General features: G+C 46.5%; 1 pseudogene across 1 annotated transcript in view; it reads right to left on the bottom strand.

Moving 5' to 3' along the window:
* Positions 1-282: 282 nt before the first annotated feature.
* Positions 283-19141, bottom strand: part of LOC311119597 (maternal embryonic leucine zipper kinase-like) — a 31141-nt pseudogene continuing 12282 nt past the window's right edge. The window contains exons 10-18 of the transcript in view: positions 14724-14810; positions 13729-13863; positions 11248-11343; positions 10881-11163; positions 8441-8546; positions 5487-5649; positions 4442-4545; positions 865-952; positions 283-398 (exon numbers count right to left, since the gene is read on the bottom strand). The product of the transcript in view is annotated as a maternal embryonic leucine zipper kinase-like (transcript). The remainder of the gene's footprint in view (positions 399-864; positions 953-4441; positions 4546-5486; positions 5650-8440; positions 8547-10880; positions 11164-11247; positions 11344-13728; positions 13864-14723; positions 14811-19141) is intronic.

Below are 19141 nucleotides of genomic sequence, written 5' to 3'. Positions count from 1 at the left end.
AGGGGAGGTCCTAACTAATCACTATGTGTCAGATGAAGACAACCAGGTGAGGGGAGGTCCTAACTAATCACTATGTGTCAGATGAAGACAACCAGGTGAGGGGGGAGGTCCTAACTAATCACTATGTGTCAGATGAAGACAACCAGGTGAGGGGAGGTCCTAACTAATCACTTGACCTCAATTCATCAATAAAGTACAAGGGAGGAGTGAACCTGCAGACGCACTGCCCTACATGGAATGAGTTCGACACCTGTTTTAGGTGCTGGACGTGGACAGGATGTGACATCGTCAACAGGAAGTAGTGATGTCTAGATGCTGGACGTAGAGAGGATGTCCTCCACCAGGCGTTTGTAAACCCAGGAGTCTCCCTTCAGCCTCTGTCTCCTCACACACACCACCTACAACACACAGCATCAATATCAATAACCTGATCCCTGCTGGGTGCTAGGAATCAATAACCTGATCCCTGCTGGGTGTTTGTAATCAATAACCTGATCCCTGCTGGGTGCTAGGAATCAATAACCTGATCCCTGCTGGGTTTTAATAATCAATAACCTGATCCCTGCTGGGTGTTAATAATCAATAACCTGATCCCTGCTGGGTGTTAGTAATCAATAACCTGATCCCTGCTGGGTGTTAATAATCAATAACCTGATCCATGCTGGGTGTTAATATTCAATAATGTGATTATTGCTGGGTGTTAGTAATCAATAATGTGATCAGCCTATCTCCTCAATTCACCACCTAGAACACACATCAATAATCAATAGGGTGGTCCACTTTGGGAAAGCCTGTGGAAGCAAGAGGATTGTCAATAACCAACAGTAATCATCAATAACCTGATCAGTAGTAATAAATATGTACCTCAGGTCTGTGCAGTAGACACACCTCTAGCTCAAAAGCCATGGTGACCTTCCCAAAGTCCCCCTGGGTACGACACTTCAGAGAGTAGCTGGGGAGAGGAGACACACACACACACACACATTATAGTGGGTAAGACATTCCAGAGTGTAGCTGGAAGGAAAGGGAACATTATTCTGTCTGTATTCTGTGTATTGTATTCCGTGTATTGTATTCCGTGTAATGTATTCCGTGTAATGTATTCCGTGTAATGTATTCTGTGTATTGTATTCCGTGTATTGTATTCCGTGTATTGTATTCCGTGTATTGTATTCCGTGTATTGTATTCTGTTTAAAGGGAACATTATTCTGTCTAGATTATGTGTATTGTATTCCATGTATTGTATTCTGTTTAAAGGGAACATTATTCTGTCTAGATTCCGTGTATTGTATTCCGTGTATTGTATTCCGTGTATTGTATTCTGTTTAAAGGGAACATTATTCTGTCTAGATTATGTGTATTGTATTCCATGTATTGTATTCTGTTTAAAGGGAACATTATTCTGTCTAGATTATGTGTATTGTATTCCGAGTATTGTATTCTGTGTATTGTATTCCGTGTATTGTATTCAGTGTATTGTATTCCATGTATTGTATTCTGTTTAAAGGGAACATTATTCTGTCTAGATTCTGTGTATTTTATTCCGTGTATTGTATTCCGTGTATTCTATTCCGTGTATTGTATTCCGTGTATTGTATTCCGTGTATTGTATTCTGTTTAAAGGGAACATTATTCTGTCTAGATTATGTGTATTGTATTCAGTGTATTGTATTCCGTGTATTGTATTCCGTGTATTGTATTCCGTGTATTGTATTCCGCGTAAAGGGAACATTATTCTGTCTAGATTATGTGTATTGTATTCTGTGTATTGTATTCTGTGTATTTTATTCCGTGTATTGTATTCTGTTTAAAGGTAACAATATTATGTCTAGATTATGTGTATTGTATTCTGTGTATTGTATTCAGTTTAATGTATTCAGTGTATTGTATTCCGCGTAAAGTGAACATTATTCTGTCTAGATTATGTGTATTGTATTCTGTGTATTGTATTCTGTTTAAAGGGAACATTATTCTGTCTAGATTATGTGTATTGTATTCCATGTATTGTATTCTGTTTAAAGGGAACATTATTCTGTCTAGATTCCGTGTATTGTATTCTGTGTATTGTTTTCTGTGTATTGTATTCTGTTTAAAGGGAACATTATTCTGTCTAGATTATGTGTATTGTATTCTGTTTAAAGGGAACATTATTCTGTCTAGATTATGTGTATTATATTCTGTTTAAAGGGAACATTATTCTGTCTAGATTATGTGTATTATATTCTGTTTAAAGGGAACATTATTCTGTCTAGATTATGTGTATTGTATTCTGTTTAAAGGGAACATTATTCTGTCTAGATTATGTGTATTGTATTCCGTGTATTGTATTCCGTGTATTGTATTCCGTGTATTGTATTCCATGTATTGTATTCTGTTTAAAGGGAACATTATTCTGTCTAGATTCTGTGTATTTTATTCCGTGTATTGTATTCCGTGTATTGTATTCCGTGTATTGTATTCTGTGTATTGTATTCTGTGTATTGTTTTCTGTTTAAAGGGAACATTATTCTGTTTAGATTATGTGTATTGTATTCTGTTTAAAGGGAACATTATTCTGTCTAGATTATGTGTATTGTATTCTGTGTATTGTATTCTGTTTAAAGGGAACATTATTCTGTCTAGATTATGTGTATTGTATTCCGTGTATTGTATTATGTGTATTGTTTTCTGTGTATTGTATTCTGTTTAAAGGGAACATTATTCTGTCTAGATTATGTGTATTGTATTCTGTTTAAAGGGAACATTATTCTGTCTAGATTATGTGTATTGTATTCCGTGTATTGTATTCTGTGTAATGTATTCCGTGTATTATATTCCGTGTAATGTATTCCGTGTATTGTATTCCGTGTATTGTATTCAGTGTATTGTATTCCATGTATTGTATTCTGTTTAAAGGGAACATTATTCTGTCTAGATTCTGTGTATTTTATTCCGTGTATTGTATTCCGTGTATTGTATTCCGTGTATTGTATTCCGTGTATTGTATTCCGTGTATTGTATTCTGTTTAAAGGGAACATTATTCTGTCTAGATTATGTGTATTGTATTCAGTGTATTGTATTCAGTGTATTGTATTCCGTGTATTGTATTCCGTGTATTGTATTCCGCGTAAAGGGAACATTATTCTGTCTAGATTATGTGTATTGTATTCTGTGTATTGTATTCTGTGTATTTTATTCCGTGTATTGTATTCTGTTTAAAGGTAACAATATTATGTCTAGATTATGTGTATTGTATTCCGTGTATTGTATTCAGTGTAATGTATTCAGTGTATTGTATTCCGCGTAAAGTGAACATTATTCTGTCTAGATTATGTGTATTGTATTCTGTGTATTGTATTCTGTTTAAAGGGAACATTATTCTGTCTAGATTATGTGTATTGTATTCCATGTATTGTATTCTGTTTAAAGGGAACATTATTCTGTCTAGATTCCGTGTATTGTATTCTGTGTATTGTTTTCTGTGTATTGTATTCTGTTTAAAGGGAACATTATTCTGTCTAGATTATGTGTATTGTATTCTGTTTAAAGGGAACATTATTCTGTCTAGATTATGTGTATTATATTCTGTTTAAAGGGAACATTATTCTGTCTAGATTATGTGTATTGTATTCTGTGTATTGTATTCTGTTTAAAGGGAACATTATTCTGTCTAGATTATGTGTATTGTATTCTGTTTAAAGGGAACATTATTCTGTCTAGATTATGTGTATTGTATTCTGTTTAAAGGGAACATTATTCTGTCTAGATTATGTGTATTGTATTCTGTGTATTGTATTCCGCGTAAAGGGAACATTATTCTGTCTAGATTATGTGTATTGTATTCCGTGTATTGTATTCTGTTTAAAGGGAACATTATTCTGTCTAGATTATGTGTATTGTATTCTGTGTAATGTTAGACCATGTCAGCACCACTTCACTTTAATTCCTAGTACAAGTAAATGTACTTGTTGAATAAAGGTGATTCTGATCAATAATATTCAGGTAAGGAAAAGAAAAGCTGAGAGAGAAAGATGGAGTGATTGAGAAGAAGAGAAGAGAGGGAATCTCTCTGAGGGGAGGCATGGCTGGCGGTCCTTTTACACCTTCTCAGATGTGTGTGTGTGTGTGGTGTGGTGTGGTGTGGTGTGGTGTGGTGTGGTGTGGTGTGGTGTGGTGTGGTGTGGTGTGGTGTGGTGTGGTGTGGTGTGGTGTGGTGTGGTGTGGTGTGGTGTGGTGTGGTGTGGTGTGGTGTGGTGTGGTGTGGTGTGGTGTGGTGTGGTGTGGTGTGGTGTGGTGTGGTGTGGTGTGGTGTGGTGTGGTGTGGTGTGGTGTGGTGTGGTGTGGTGTGGTGTGTGTGTGTGTGTGTGTGTGTGTGTGTGTGTGTGTGTGTGTGTGTGTGTGTGTGTGTGTGTGTGTGTGTGTGTGTGTGTGTGTGTGTGTGTGTGTGTGTGTGTACTCACCCTTTCTGTGTGAAGTCGACGTGTTTCTCCGGTAGGATGGAGAGGATCTGGTTCAACACCTGGTCTGGGTTGGTCTGACTGGTCAACGTTACATTATACTGGGCCTGGGGGGGAGGAGAGAGAGAGATCCTGTCTGTACCTTGATCCTGTCTGTATGTCTGTACCTTGATCCTGTCTGTACCTTGATCCTGTCTGTATGTCTGTACCTTGATCCTGTCTGTACCTTGATCCTGTCTGTATTTGTGTACCTTGATCATGTCTGTACCTTGATCCTGTCTGTATGTCTGTACCTTGATCCTGTCTGTACCTTGATCCTGTCTGTATGTCTGTACCTTGATCCTGTCTGTACCTTGATCCTGTCTGTACCTTGATCCTGTCTGTATGTCTGTACCTTGATCCTGTCTGTATGTCTGTACCTTGATCCTGTCTGTATGTGTGTACCTTTATCCTGTCTGTATGTGTGTACCTTGATCCTGTCTGTATGTCTGTACCTTGATCCTGTCTGTATGTCTGTACCTTGATCCTGTCTGTATGTCTGTACCTTGATCCTGTCTGTATGTCTACCTTGATCCTGTCTGTATGTCTACCTTGATCCTGTCTGTATGTCTGTACCTTGATCCTGTCTGTATGTCTGTACCTTGATCCTGTCTGTATGTCTGTACCTTGATCCTGTCTGTATGTGTGTACCTTGATCCTGTCTGTATGTCTGTACCTTGATCCTGTCTGTATGTCTGTACCTTGATCCTGTCTGTATGTCTGTATGTGTGTACCTTGATCCTGTCTGTATGTCTGTACCTTGATCCTGTCTGTATGTGTGTACCTTGATCCTGTCTGTATGTCTGTACCTTGATCCTGTCTGTATGTCTGTACCTTGATCCTGTCTGTATGTCTGTATGTGTGTACCTTGATCCTGTCTGTATGTCTGTACCTTGATCCTGTCTGTATGTGTGTACCTTGATCCTGTCTGTATGTGTGTACCTTGATCCTGTCTGTATGTGTGTACCTTGATCCTGTCTGTACCTTGATCCTGTCTGTATGTCTGTACCTTGATCCTCCGCGGTCCGTCCCGTAGCCCTCGTCTCTTGCTGGGTGTTAGCAGGGTGATGACTTTATCCAGTCCTCTCTCCAGACTGCCGAACACCTTCCCCCCTCTCCTCTTCTGGCTGCTGCCCCCCCCAGACACCCCCGCCAGGTCTAACGACCGAGACCTAAGAGATGCAGGGAGGAGGACAATGATCTCTAGACCAGTTTACTTTTTCACCCCCTTTTTCCTCCCAAATTTCATGATTGGTTGTTACGAGCTTGTCTCATCGCAGCAACTCCCCAACGGACTCGGGAGAGGCGGAGGGCGAGAGTCGGTTTGCAGGCGCCCGGCCCGCCACAAGGAGTCGCTAGAGCGCGATGAGCCAAGGCCAAACCCTCCCCTGACCCGGACCACGCTGGGCCAACTGTGCGCTGTGACAGCCTGGGATCGAACCCGGGACTGTAGTGACGCCTCAGCACTGCGATGCAGCGCCTTAGACCGCTGCGTTCTAATCTAGAGTTTAGTCAGCACTCTACCTAGGGATAGAATGGATACTTTCTGTTGTCTGTCTTTAACAAGTCATCTCCAGTCCCTGACTACCACAGAAACAACCTAGGGATAGAATGGATACTTTCTGTTGTCTGTCTTTAACAAGTCATCTTCAGTCCCTGACTACCACAGAAACAACCTAGGGATAGAATGGATACTCTCCAGTCTTTATCAAGCCCTTAAACCAGTGGTTCTGAAACCTCTCCTCAGGAACCTCCGGCCGCTCCATGTCCAGAACCAGCACAGCTGATTCAAACTCATCAACTAATCATCATCAAGCCCCTTGACTAGGGCCTTTTCTCATCTGGCCAAAAGTCCCTCCGTCTTTTTATCTATAACATGTCTTGCACTACTAACCTACATTTGTTTTGACCACTTTTACACATTCATTTGCCTGATGGAGAGTGGAGGAGGAGTCTAATTTCATACAAGCGCATTTCCATCCATGTTGCCTCTCCTCGATTACCTTTGACCTTTTTAAAAACGGAGGTGAGAAGAGGACGCAGGAGTTGAGCCAATCCCAACGGAGTAAAGCGCCGTGTGACTCAGGTGGGATGGTTCAGAGCGACAACAGAACGGTGAAATGTCCTGGGGTCCCCGAGGAGAGGTTTGAAAAACACTGTTGTTGAACACTAGGGACTGCAGTCAATATCAGGGCAGTCAAACTCAATCCCAGGAGGGCGTTGTGTCTGCAGGTTCTCCCCTCTCTTCTCCTCCCCCTCTCCTCCTCCCTCTCTCCTCCTCTCTCTCTCCTCCTCCCTCCCCCAGGAGGGCGTTGTGTCTGCAGGGTCTCCCCTCTCTCCTCCTCCCTCTCTCTCTCCTCCTCCTCTGTCTCTCCTCCTCCCTCCCCCTGGAGGGCAGTGTGTCTGCAGGTTCTCCCCTCTCTCCTCCTCCCCCCTCTCTCCTCCCCCCTCTCTCCTCCTCCCTCTCTCCTCCCTCTCTCCCCCTGGAGGTTGGTGTGTCTGCAGGTTCTCCCCTCTCTCCTCCTCCCTCTCTCCTCCTCCCCTCTCTCCTCCTCCTCCCTCTCTCCTCCTCCCTCCCCCTGGAGGTTGGTGTGTCTGCAGGTTCTCTCTTTCCTCCTCCTGGATTTGTACTTGATTGATCAATAAAGGTCACTGATTGGTTAAGAAACCAGCAGAGACACGGCCCTTCAGGGAATAGAGTTTGACACCCCTGTTCAAGAATGACTTCAGCACTCTACCTAGGGATAGAATGGATACTTTCTGTTGTCTGTCTTTAACAAGTCATCATCAGTAACCTTCTCTCTGGGCTGAAGGCCAGTCAGTATCTACAGCTCTCCTTCCTCCATCATACCTTCTCTCTGGGCTGAAGGTCAGTATCTCCAGCTCTCCTTCCTCCATCATACCTTCTCTCTGGGCTGAAGGCCAGTCAGTATCTACAGCTCTCCTTCCTCCATCATACCTTCTCTCTAGGCTGAAGGTCAGTATCTCCAGCTCTCCTTCCTCCATCATACCTTCTCTCTGGGCTGAAGGTCAGTATCTACAGCTCTCCTTCCTCCATCATACCTTCTCTCTGGGCTGAAGGCCAGTCAGTATCTACAGCTCTCCTTCCTCCATCATACCTTCTCTCTAGGCTGAAGGTCAGTATCTCCAGCTCTCCTTCCTCCATCATACCTTCTCTCTGGGCTGAAGGTCAGTATTTACAGCTCTCCTTCCTCCATCATACCTTCTCTCTGGGCTGAAGTCCAGTCAGTATCTCCAGCTCTCCTTCCTCCATCATACCTTCTCTCTGGGCTGAAGGTCAGTATCTACAGATCTCCTTCCTCCATCATACCTTCTCTCTAGGCTGAAGGTCAGTATCTCTAGCTCTCCTTCCTCCATCATACCTTCTCTCTGGGCTGAAGGTCAGTATCTACAGCTCTCCTTCCTACATCATACCTTCTCTCTGGGCTGAAGGTCAGTATCTACAGCTCTCCTTCCTCCATCATACATTCTCTCTGGGCTGAAGGTCAGTCAGTATCTACAGCTCTCCTTCCTCCATCATACCTTCTCTCTGGGCTGAAGGTCAGTATCTCCAGCTCTCCTTCCTCCATCATACCTTCTCTCGGGGCTGAAGGCCAGTCAGTATCTACAGATCTCCTTCCTCCATCATACCTTCTCTCTAGGCTGAAGGTCAGTATCTCTAGCTCTACTTCCTCCATCATACCTTCTCTCTGGGCTGAAGGTCAGTATCTACAGCTCTCCTTCCTCCATCATACCTTCTCTCTGGGCTGAAGGTCAGTATCTCCAGCTCTCCTTCCTCCATCATACCTTCTCTCTGGGCTGAAGGTCAGTATCTACAGATCTCCTTCCTCCATCATACCTTCTCTCTAGGCTGAAGGTCAGTATCTCTAGCTCTACTTCCTCCATCATACCTTCTCTCTGGGCTGAAGGTCAGTATCTACAGCTCTCCTTCCTCCATCATACCTTCTCTCTGGGCTGAAGGTCAGCATCTCCAGCTCTTCTTCCTCCATTCTGTCCACTCTCTCCCGCTCTCTCTTCCTCGACGGGTCCTTAGACGCACTGCCTCCTCCTGCAACACACACACACACACACACACACACGCACACACACACGCACGCACACAGGGGGAGAGTGTGTAAAACATGTCAGTACACACCACATGGGACAGACAGCAGGGAAAGAGACAGCTACGCACACGCCTAGGGACACACACACACACACACACACACACACACACACACACACACACGGTCCCTCGTGTGTTAGTCTGGACAGAGCCGTCAGCTGCAGCAGGACTGGAGAGGTGGGTTATACATGAGACAGAGATAACGTGTGTGTGTGTGTGTGTGTGTGTGTGTGTGTGTGTGTGTGTGTGTGTGTGTGTGTGTGTGTGTGTGTGTGTGATATTAATATTATTAGTGAAAAACTGGGTCATATAGATCTAATAGTCCATATTAATTGTCAGAAGTAAAAGCATCCAGTGAAAGGCTGAGAGAGCAGGCTACCCATCTCCATCTCTCTCATTGGAACGCAGAGGGCTAACAACTAATAGCGAACAGCATTAGCATCCCACTCATTCACAAATATCTGTAATAGCGTTAGCGACGCTAGTTAGCATTAGGCTACATATTATAAAAAAATGGGGGAACACCTTTGGGTCGACAGTGATCATAATTACACACACACACACTGGCACACACACACACACACACTGAGAAATAAAATCAGATGAATATGAGCGTCTTTGGCACAAAGCTGTTAAATGACTATTACCAGAATACAATTTACTTGCAAATGTGCCACTTCTGATTATGAGTGGTGGTGGGGGAGGGGGGGGGGGGTGTACGGTCCTATGAAACCACCATACGGAATCACAGTATCCAGACAATAAAATGGAATTCAACAATATTCCTAAAAATGTATTGAACTTAGTAGGGAATCGACTAAATGTATTGAAAATGTAATGAATTAGCCCAAGTGTATCATAAAGACGTGAACAGAATGGCACCGGTGATTCGTATCCTGCTACTTTCTGAAGAGGAAAGGAGAATGTCTGCCTGGGTGTGGTCTGTCTGGGTGCGGTCTGCCTGGGTGTGGTCTGCCTGGGTGTGGTCTGTCTGGGTGCGGTCTGCCTGGGTGTGGTCTGCCTGGGTGCGGTCTGCCTGGGTGTGGTCTGCCTGGTCTGCCTGGGTGCGGTCTGCCTGGGTGTGGTCTGCCTGGGTGTGGTCTGCCTGGGTGCGGTCTGCCTGGGTGTGGTCTGCCTGGGTGCGGTCTGCCTGGGTGCGGTCTGCCTGGGTGTGGTCTGCCTGGGTGTGGTCTGCCTGGGTGCGGTCTGCCTGGGTGTGGTCTGCCTGGTCTGCCTGGGTGCGGTCTGCCTGGGTGCGGTCTGCCTGGGTGTGGTCTGCCTGGGTGTGGTCTGCCTGGGTGTGGTCTGCCTGGGTGCGGTCTGCCTGGGTGCGGTCTGCCTGGGTGTGGTCTGCCTGGTCTGCCTGGGTGCGGTCTGCCTGGGTGCGGTCTGCCTGGGTGTGGTCTGCCTGGGTGTGGTCTGCCTGGGTGTGGTCTGCCTGGGTGTGGTCTGCCTGGGTGCGGTCTGCCTGGGTGTGGTCTGCCTGGGTGTGGTCTGCCTGGGTGTGGTCTGTCTGGGTGCGGTCTGCCTGGGTGTGGTCTGCCTGGGTGTGGTCTGCCTGGGTGTGGTCTGCCTGGGTGTGGTCGGCCTGGGTGTGGTCGGCCTGGGTGTGGTCTGCCTGGGTGTGGTCTGCCTGTCTACCACTTTATGTAGCTGTTAGCGGTGATGCTAATGAAAACAGTCTTCTGGTAGATGGAAAGACTTTCCCAAAAACCTTCCCAATTAAAATGTTAGCTACAAAGTAGCCTCTGCTTACAAGGCAGAATGATGTCATGGTTATTTGCATCAATCCAGCGGGTATTTGTTTAGAAAACTCTGCAATGACGTGTGTTCAACAGAAACACCGCTAACAGCAGCCTCTTGATAGGTGTGGAATTAAAGGGTAACTACACCCCAAAAATATACATTTCTCTAAAATCTCCCAGACCTCAAAAGTGGTTCTTCTGATGTCATTTAAGCATTGTTGTGGACTTAGAACATCCAATTTAGTTGTTTAAAAAAAAAAAAAAAAAAAAAAAAAAAAGGGAAAAGCAAAATGGGGAAAAAAAGGAATTTGGGGGGAAAAAAAACTAAAACAGAATCAAGCAAAATAAAACAGGTTTTACAGCCCTTGGTCTGTCTGTGGTCTGTCTGTGGTCTGTCTGTGGTCTGTCTGTGGTCTGTCTGTGTGTGTGTGTCTGTGGTTCTGTTCTGTCTGTCTGTGTGTGTGTGTGTGTGTACCCAGTTTGTGTGTGCGATGTGTGTGTGTGTGTGTGTCCGTAAGGTGTGTGGTCTTACCTGTGGGTGTGTCTACCTTGCTGTTATTATGGGTTGGTGTAGTCAAGACTCTCTTATTGGGCCGAGTTGCCTTCCTATTGGCTACTGGGGATCGGGGGGCGGGCAGAGCAAATATATCAGCGTCCTTATTGGCCACGGCAACATTCTCTTTGTTTTCAGTGGTCCGTTCCCGGCCTCGGTCCCACCTCTCCTGGCGGCGGTGGTGTGTGATTGGCTCCCTCTCTGGAGTGGGGGCGTGGTTAGTTTGGGCCCGCCTCTTTTCAGCTGACGGACAGGTCGCTCTCTTTAGGAAGACAGAAACAAGAATGTTGATAACAAGTCACACACACACACACACACACACAAACACACAGTGATGACCCCTGACCTCTTGTTGGGGTGTGAGCGGAACACAGGGCAGGTCGTCGTCACAGCAACAGTCCTCAGCATCATCATCATCATCATCCTCACCGAAAAGTATAGTCTTCTTAGACAGGAGTGAGATAGAGAGGAGAGAGAGAGAGAGAAAGTGAAAAGGAACATAAATATGTTTATTGACTTTTCAAGGCAATGAAGCTTCAAAAACTGGACTGAGAGGAGGAGAGAGAAGGAGAAAGAAGAGGAGGAGAGAGAAGTGGCAGAGAGAAGGAGAGAGAAGGAGAAAGAAGAGGGGAAGAGAGAAGAGGCAGACAGGAGGAGAGAGGAGGCAGAGAGGATGAGAGAGAGGAGGCAGAGAGGAGGAGAGAGAAGAGGCAGAGAGGAGAGGCAGAGAGAAGGAGAGAGAAGAGGCAGAGAGAAGGAGAGAGAAGAGGGGGAGAGAGAAGAGGCAGAGAGAAGGAGAGAGAAGAGGCAGAGAGGAGGAGAGAGAAGAGGCAGAGAGGAGGAGAGAGAGGATGCGGAGAGGAGGAGAGAGAAGAGGCAGAGAGGAGAGGCAGAGAGAAGGAGAGAGAAGAGGCAGAGAGAAGGAGAGAGAAGAGGGGGAGAGAGAAGAGGCAGAGAGAAGGAGAGAGAAGGGGGGAAGAGAGAAGAGGCAGAGAGAAGAGGCAGAGAGAAGGAGAGAGAAGAGGCAGAGAGGAGGAGAGAGAAGAGGCAGAGAGGAGGAGAGAGAAGAGGCAGAGAGGAGGAGAGAGAAGAGGCAGAGAGGAGGAGAGAGAAGAGGCAGAGAGGAGGAGAGAGAAGAGGCAGAGAGAAGGAGAGAGAGAAGAGGCAGAGAGAAGGAGAGAGAGAAGAGGCAGAGAGGAGGAGAGAGAAGAGGCAGAGAGGAGGAGAGAGAGAAGAGGCAGAGAGGAGGAGAGAGAGAAGAGGCAGAGAGGAGGAGAGAGAGAAGAGGCAGAGAGAAGGAGAGAGAAGAGGCAGAGAGAAGGAGAGAGAAGAGGCAGAGAGAAGGAGAGAGAAGAGGCAGAGAGAAGGAGAGAGAAGAGGCAGAGAGAAGGAGAGAGAATAGGCAGAGAGAAGGAGAGAGAAGAGGGGAAGAGAGAAGAGACAGAGAGAAGGAGAGAGAAGAGGCAGAGAGGAGGAGAGAGAAGAGGCAGAGAGAAGGAGAGAGAAGAGGCAGAGAGGAGGAGAGAGAAGAGGCACAGAGAAGGAGAGAGAGGAGGCAGAGAGGAGGAGAGAGAAGAGGGGAAGAGAGAAGAGGCAGAGAGGAGGAGAGAGAAGAGGCAGAGAGGAGGAGAGAGAAGAGGCAGAGAGGAGGAGAGAGAAGAGGCACAGAGAAGGAGAGAGAGGAGGCAGAGAGGAGGAGAGAGAAGAGGGGAAGAGAGAAGAGGCAGAGAGGAGGAGAGAGAAGAGGCAGAGAGGAGGAGAGATAATAAAGGAGAGAGGTAGAATGAGAAGGAGAGGATTAGAGATGAAGGGAGGAGAAGGAGGAGAGGAGAGAGAGAGGGATAGAAAGGTATTATATTTTGTTGCATTACGAAGTGGTTTACAGTGGATTTGGCATTTTTTAGTCAATGATTTACACAAAATACTCAAAGAATGTCAAAGTGGAAGAAAAATTCTAAAAGAGATTCAAAATTAATGAAAAATGAAACACTAACTCAGTGTAGAAAACATTTAAGAACACCTTCCCAATATTGAGTTGCAAGGTGTGGAAAGCGTTCCACAGGGATGCTGGCCCACAGTTGTGTCAAGTTGGCTGGATGTCCTTTGGGTGGTGGACCTTTCTTGATACACACGGGAAACTGTCGAGCGTGAAAAACCCAGCAGCGTTGCAGTTCTTGACACAAACCGGTGCGCCTGGCACCTACTACCATACCCCGTTCAAAGGCACACATACACAATGCGTGTTTCAATTGTCTCAAGGCTTAAAAATCCTTCTTTAACCTGTCTCCTCCCCGCCATCAAGTGGATTTAACAGGTGACATCAATAAGGGATCATAGATTCATCTAGTCAGTCTGTCATGGAAAGAGCAGGTGTCCTTAATGTTTTGACACTGAGTGTATATATGAGAGAGAGAGACAGAGAGAGAGAGCTGGGAGAGAGAGAGAGGGGGGAGAGAGAGGGGGAGGGGGGGGAGAGAGAGAGAGAGAGAGAGAGAGAGGGGGAGAGAGAGAGAGAGAGCTGAGAGAGAGAGAGGGGGGGAGAGAGAGGGAGGGGGGGGAGAGAGAGAGAGAGAGAGAGAGAGAGACAGAGAGAGAGAGAGAGAGAGAGCTGAGAGAGAGAGAGGGAGGGGGGAGAGAGAGAGGGAGGGAGGGAGAGAGAGAGGGGGGGAGAGAGAGAGAGAGAGAGAGGGGGAGAGAGAGAGAGAGAGCTGGGAGAGAGAGAGAGAGAGAGAGAGAGAGAGAGAGAGAGAGAGAGAGAGAGAGAGAGAGAGAGAGAGAGAGCTGGGAGAGAGAAAGAACACGAAGAGAGGTTGCAGTAGATTCTGACCTGTACTCCCAGGTGTAGAGGTGAACAGGATATGACATCACAGACAGGAAGTTGAGGCCTGATCCGGACAGGCTTCCCTCTCTGTTTCTTAGAGAGCAGCAACAGGTAGGTGGCAGTGGTCTGGTCGTACCTCCACTGTATACACACACACATATATATACAGTACCAGTCAAAAGTTTGGACACACCTACTCATTCAAGGGTTTTTCTTTATTTGTACTATTTTCTACATTGTAGAATAATAGTGAAGACATCAAAACTATGAAATAACACACATGGAATGTAACCCAAAAAAAGTGTTAAACAAATCAAAATATATTTTATATTTGAGATTCTTCAAAGTAGCCACCCTTTGCCTTTGATGACAGGTTTGCACACTCTGGCAAAAAAACAACAGCCTGGAATGAGTAGGTGTGTCCAAACTTTTGAGTGGTACTGTACATTTACATTTATAAACAGAAACACACACCTCTGATGAATGAATGTACAAAATAATTGTCAGGGTTCATTCAATCAGCTGTGCTATACTGCCATCTACTGGTGACAGTGGTCAACAACACACACAGGTTTTATACACAGTGTCTCCTATATTAATTTAGCCCACAGCTGCTAAATTGTTGGCACCACTGCAGAAAAATATGTTTAAAAAAAGGCAAAAATATATATATATCTTTTAAAAGTACATTTCTTTTGGCATATTCTGCTGAGACGCGCTTTTAAATGGATAGTCGTTGGTTGACTCAATGACTGGAAGTCTATGGGAACCCACCGGCGACCCTTGCCACCACTGCTGAATAAAACCCTACCACACACACACACCTACCTCATTGACCAGTTGTAGGGTGCTCTGTCTGGAGTTCCTCAGGCTGACGGAACACACACACACCCACCTCATTGACCAGTTGTAGGGTGCTCTGTCTGGAGTTCCTCATTGACCAGTTGTAGGGTGCTCTGTCTGGAGTTCCTCAGGCTGACGGAACACACACACACACCTACCTCATTGACCAGTTGTAGGGTTCTCTGTCTGGAGTTCCTCAGGCTGACGGACATCTCAGTGATACAGTCCTCATCTATATAACCCAACTAGTGGAGAGAGAGGGAGGGAGGGGAGAGAGAGAGAAGGAGAGGGAGGGAGGGAGAGAGGGAGGGAGAGAGAGAGAGAGGAGAGAGAGAGAGAGAGGGAGGGAGGAGAGAGAGAGAGGGAGGGAGGAGAGAGGGAGGGAGGAGAGAGAGAGGGAGGGAGAGAGGGAGGGAGGAGAGAGAGAGAGAGAGAGAGAGAGAGAAGGGAGGAGGAGAGAGAGGAGGGAGGAGAGAGAGAGAGGAGAGAGAGGAGAGAGGGAGGGAGGAGAGAGAGGAGGGAGGAGAGAGGGAGGGAGGAGAGAGAGGAGAGAGAGAGAGAGGGAGAGAGGGAGAGGAGGAGAGAGAGGAGAGGGAGGGAGGAGAGAGAGAGAGGAGGAGAGAGAGGGAGGAGGAGAGAGAGAGAGGAGGGAGGAGAGAGAGAGAGAGAGAGAGGAGAGAGGGAGGGAGGGAGGGAGGGAGGGAGGAGAGAGAGGAGAGAGAGAGAGAGACAGAAAAAGAGAGACAGATTATATATATATTTTTTTTTTGTCATTTAGCAGACGCTATTCTCCAGAGCAACTTACAGTTAGTGAGTGCATACATTATTATTTTTATTTTTTCATACTGGCCCCCCATGGGAATCGAACCCACAACCCTGGCGTTGCAAACGCCATGCTCTACCAACTGAGCTACATCCCTGCCGGCCATTCCCTCCCTACCCTGGACGACGCTGGGCCAATGGGTCTCCCGGTCGCGGGCCGGCTGGGATGTGCCTTAGACCACTGCGCCACTCGCCACATTAATGTAGGAACTGTGTGTGTGTCTAAGTGTGTTAGCGTTGAGCGATTAAAACGAAATGTTGGTTATTTTTCCGTTTTTTTCAACGCTAATTAGCCGACATCGGTTCAATTATTAGAATTCCATTTTATTCCGTTTCTTTCTGAGCTCAATGTGCATCCAAAAGGCCAATATTCTAACATAGTTTAGCGCAGAAAACCTGGTAATGAACTACAATGACCATAATCCAATTGCGCGCCTACTTGTCCGGTCTGGGCAGACACGGAGAGAAGAGACGGAAGGATGCGCGATCAAGAGAGCGGTTGCTTCTCGAGGAATCTCTCTCTACCTGAAAAATACGAAGATCTAAGTGATCGATAGCTGGTATTCAGCGGTCATAAAAGCCTGCCTTATTTACACTGAAGAACTACTAAAATAGTGATTTAGTCAGACAGCAGCTCAGTAGAGATGAGATGATGATCTTGGAATGAAATAATAAAGTCATCAAATAAAACTAATGGAATATACACAACAACTGAAGTATTTTATTAAAGTAATGTGAATAACTGATGGTTAATTAGTGATAAGCAGTAATGAGGAGTCACTACCGTCATGGGACTTGTATTAATTGTTGTATTCTGTGTTACAGCATTCAACCAACACAATGCATTATGCATTTAATGTTTTTAAAAAATAATCGAAACCGTGATAATTTCTAAATAATCAAACCGAAACAACCTAAAAAAACACTGTTAGGTGTGTTCAGGTGTGTGTGTGTGTTTAGGTGTGTGTGTGTGTTTGTGTGTGTGTGTTCAGGTGTTATTGTGTGTGTGTGTTTAGGTGTGTTTGTTTAGGTGAGTGTGTGTTCAGGTGTGTGTTTAGGTGTGTGTGTGTGTTCGTGTTTGTGTTCAGGTGTGTGTGTGTGTGTGTTCAGGTGTGTGTGTGTTTGTGTTCAGGTGTGTGTTTGTGTTCGTGTTCAGGTGTGTGTGTGTGTGTGTGTTTAGATGTGTGTGTGTGTGTTTAGGTGTGTGTGTGTGTTTAGGTGTGTGTGTGTGTGTTCAGGTGTGTGTGTGTGTTCAGGTGTGTGTGTGTGTGTGTGTGTGTTCAGGTGTGTGTGTGTGTGTTCAGGTGTGTGTGTGTGTTCAGGTGTGTGTGTGTGTGTGTTCAGGTGTGTGTGTGTGTGTTCAGGTGTGTGTGTGTGTGTGTTCAGGTGTGTGTGTGTGTGTTCAGGTGTGTGTGTGTGTGTGTTCAGGTGTGTGTGTGTTCAGGTGTGTGTGTGTGTGTGTGTTCAGGTGTGTGTGTGTGTGTGTGTTCAGGTGTGTGTGTGTGTGTTCAGGTGTGTGTGTGTGTGTGTGTGTTCAGGTGTGTGTGTGTGTGTGTGTTCAGGTGTGTGTGTGTGTGTGTGTTCAGGTGTGTGTGTGTGTGTGTGTGTGTGTGTGTGTGTTCAGGTGTGTGTAGGTTGTTACGTTCCCACAAGACAAATTCAAACCGTCGTCCCAACAAAGGGAACTACCAAAGAAAATCTCTTTAACAACCAAAACCAACCAGGTGGGGTTTAGGAGGGTTCTGAGAGACACGGGGGGTCCACTGGAGGTCGACTAGCAACAACAACTGGGCCCTAAAAGACAGCCACCATGAGACCCACTGAACCTGCTCCAGAACAGGCAAACCATGAGACCCACTGAACCTGCTCCAGAACAGGCAAACAGAAGAAAAACCCCAAACTGAAAGACAGGAAGCAAACCACAAAGTGGAGCAAAATGAAATCAGATAAAAGATCTAGAAATCAAACAGGGAGCGCCAACTAAAGGTGTTGACCTTCCACATATATCAAGACAACTAAAGGAGTTAACCCTCCACATCTATCAAGACAACTAAAGGTGTTGACCCTCCACATATATCAAGACCACTAAAGGTGTTAACCCTCCACATATATCAAGACAACTAAAGGTGTTGACCCTCCACATCTATCAAGACAACTAAAGGTGTTGACCCTCCAGATCTATCAAGACAACTAAAGGTGTTGACCTTCCACATATCAAGACAACTAAAGGTGTTAACCCTCCACATCTATCAAGACAACTAAAGGTGTTAACCCTCCACATCTATCAAGACAACTAAAGGTGTTAACCCTCCACATCTATCAAGACAACTAAAGGTGTTGACCCTCCACATCTATCAAGATAACTGGAGCACTGGGCCAGCCACTCTTAAAGATCACCTAGGCCAGCACAGGTGAAACGCCTTCCCACTAACGAGATGGCAACCAGCACAGGTGAAACGCCTTCCCACTAACGAGATGGCAACCAGCACAGGTGAAACGCCTTCCCACTAACGAGATGGCAACCAGCACAGGTGAAACGCCTTCCCACTAACGAGATGGCAACCAGCACAGGTGAAACGCCTTCCCACTAACGAGATGGCAACCAGCACAGGTGAAACGCCTTCCCACTAACGAGATGGCAACCAGCACAGGTGAAACGCCTTCCCACTAACGAGATGGCAACCAGCACAGGTGAAACGCCTTCCCACTAACGAGATGGCAACCAGCACAGGTGAAACGCCTTCCCACTAACGAGATGGCAACCAGCACAGGTGAAACGCCTTCCCACTAACGAGATGGCAACCAGCACAGGTGAAACGCCTTCCCACTAACGAGATGCAGCCAGCACAGGTGATACGCCTTCCCACTAACGAGATGCAGCCAGCACAGGTGAAACGCCTTCCCACTAACGAGATGGTAACCAGCACAGGTGATACGCCTTCCCACTAACGAGATGCAGCCAGCACAGGTGAAACGCCTTCCCACTAACGAGATGCAGCCAGCACAGGTGATACGCCTTCCCACTAACGAGATGCAGCCAGCACAGGTGAAACGCCTTCCCACTAACGAGATGCAACCAGCACAGGTGAAATGCCTTCCCACTAACGAGATGGCAACCAGCACAGGTGAAACGCCTTCCCACTAACGAGATGGCAACCAGCACAGGTGAAACGCCTTCCCACTAACGAGATGGCAACCAGCACAGGTGAAACGCCTTCCCACTAACGAGATGGCAACCAGCACAGGTGAAACGCCTTCCCACTAACGAGATGGCAACCAGCACAGGTGAAACGCCTTCCCACTAACGAGATGGCAACCAGTACAGGTGAAACGCCTTCCCACTAACGAGATGGCAACCAGTACAGGTGAAACGCCTTCCCACTAACGAGATGGCAACCAGTATAGGTGAAACGCCTTCCCACTAACGAGATGGCAACCAGCACAGGTGAAACGCCTTCCCACTAACGAGATGGCAACCAGCACAGGTGAAACGCCTTCCCACTAACGAGATGGCAACCAGCACAGGTGATACGCCTTCCCACTAACGAGATGCAGCCAGCACAGGTGAAACGCCTTCCCACTAACGAGATGCAGCCAGCACAGGTGATACGCCTTCCCACTAACGAGATGCAGCCAGCACAGGTGAAACGCCTTCCCACTAACGAGATGCAACCAGCACAGGTGAAATGCCTTCCCACTAACGAGATGGCAACCAGCACAGGTGAAACGCCTTCCCACTAACGAGATGGCAACC

The sequence above is a fragment of the Coregonus lavaretus genome (genome assembly GCF_964263955.1).
Source record: "Coregonus lavaretus genome assembly, contig: HAP1_SCAFFOLD_2497, whole genome shotgun sequence".
Taxonomy (NCBI): Eukaryota; Metazoa; Chordata; class Actinopteri; order Salmoniformes; family Salmonidae; genus Coregonus; species Coregonus lavaretus.
Note: the sequence above shows the minus strand (reverse complement) of the source record. Positions and strands in the feature narration are given on the sequence as shown.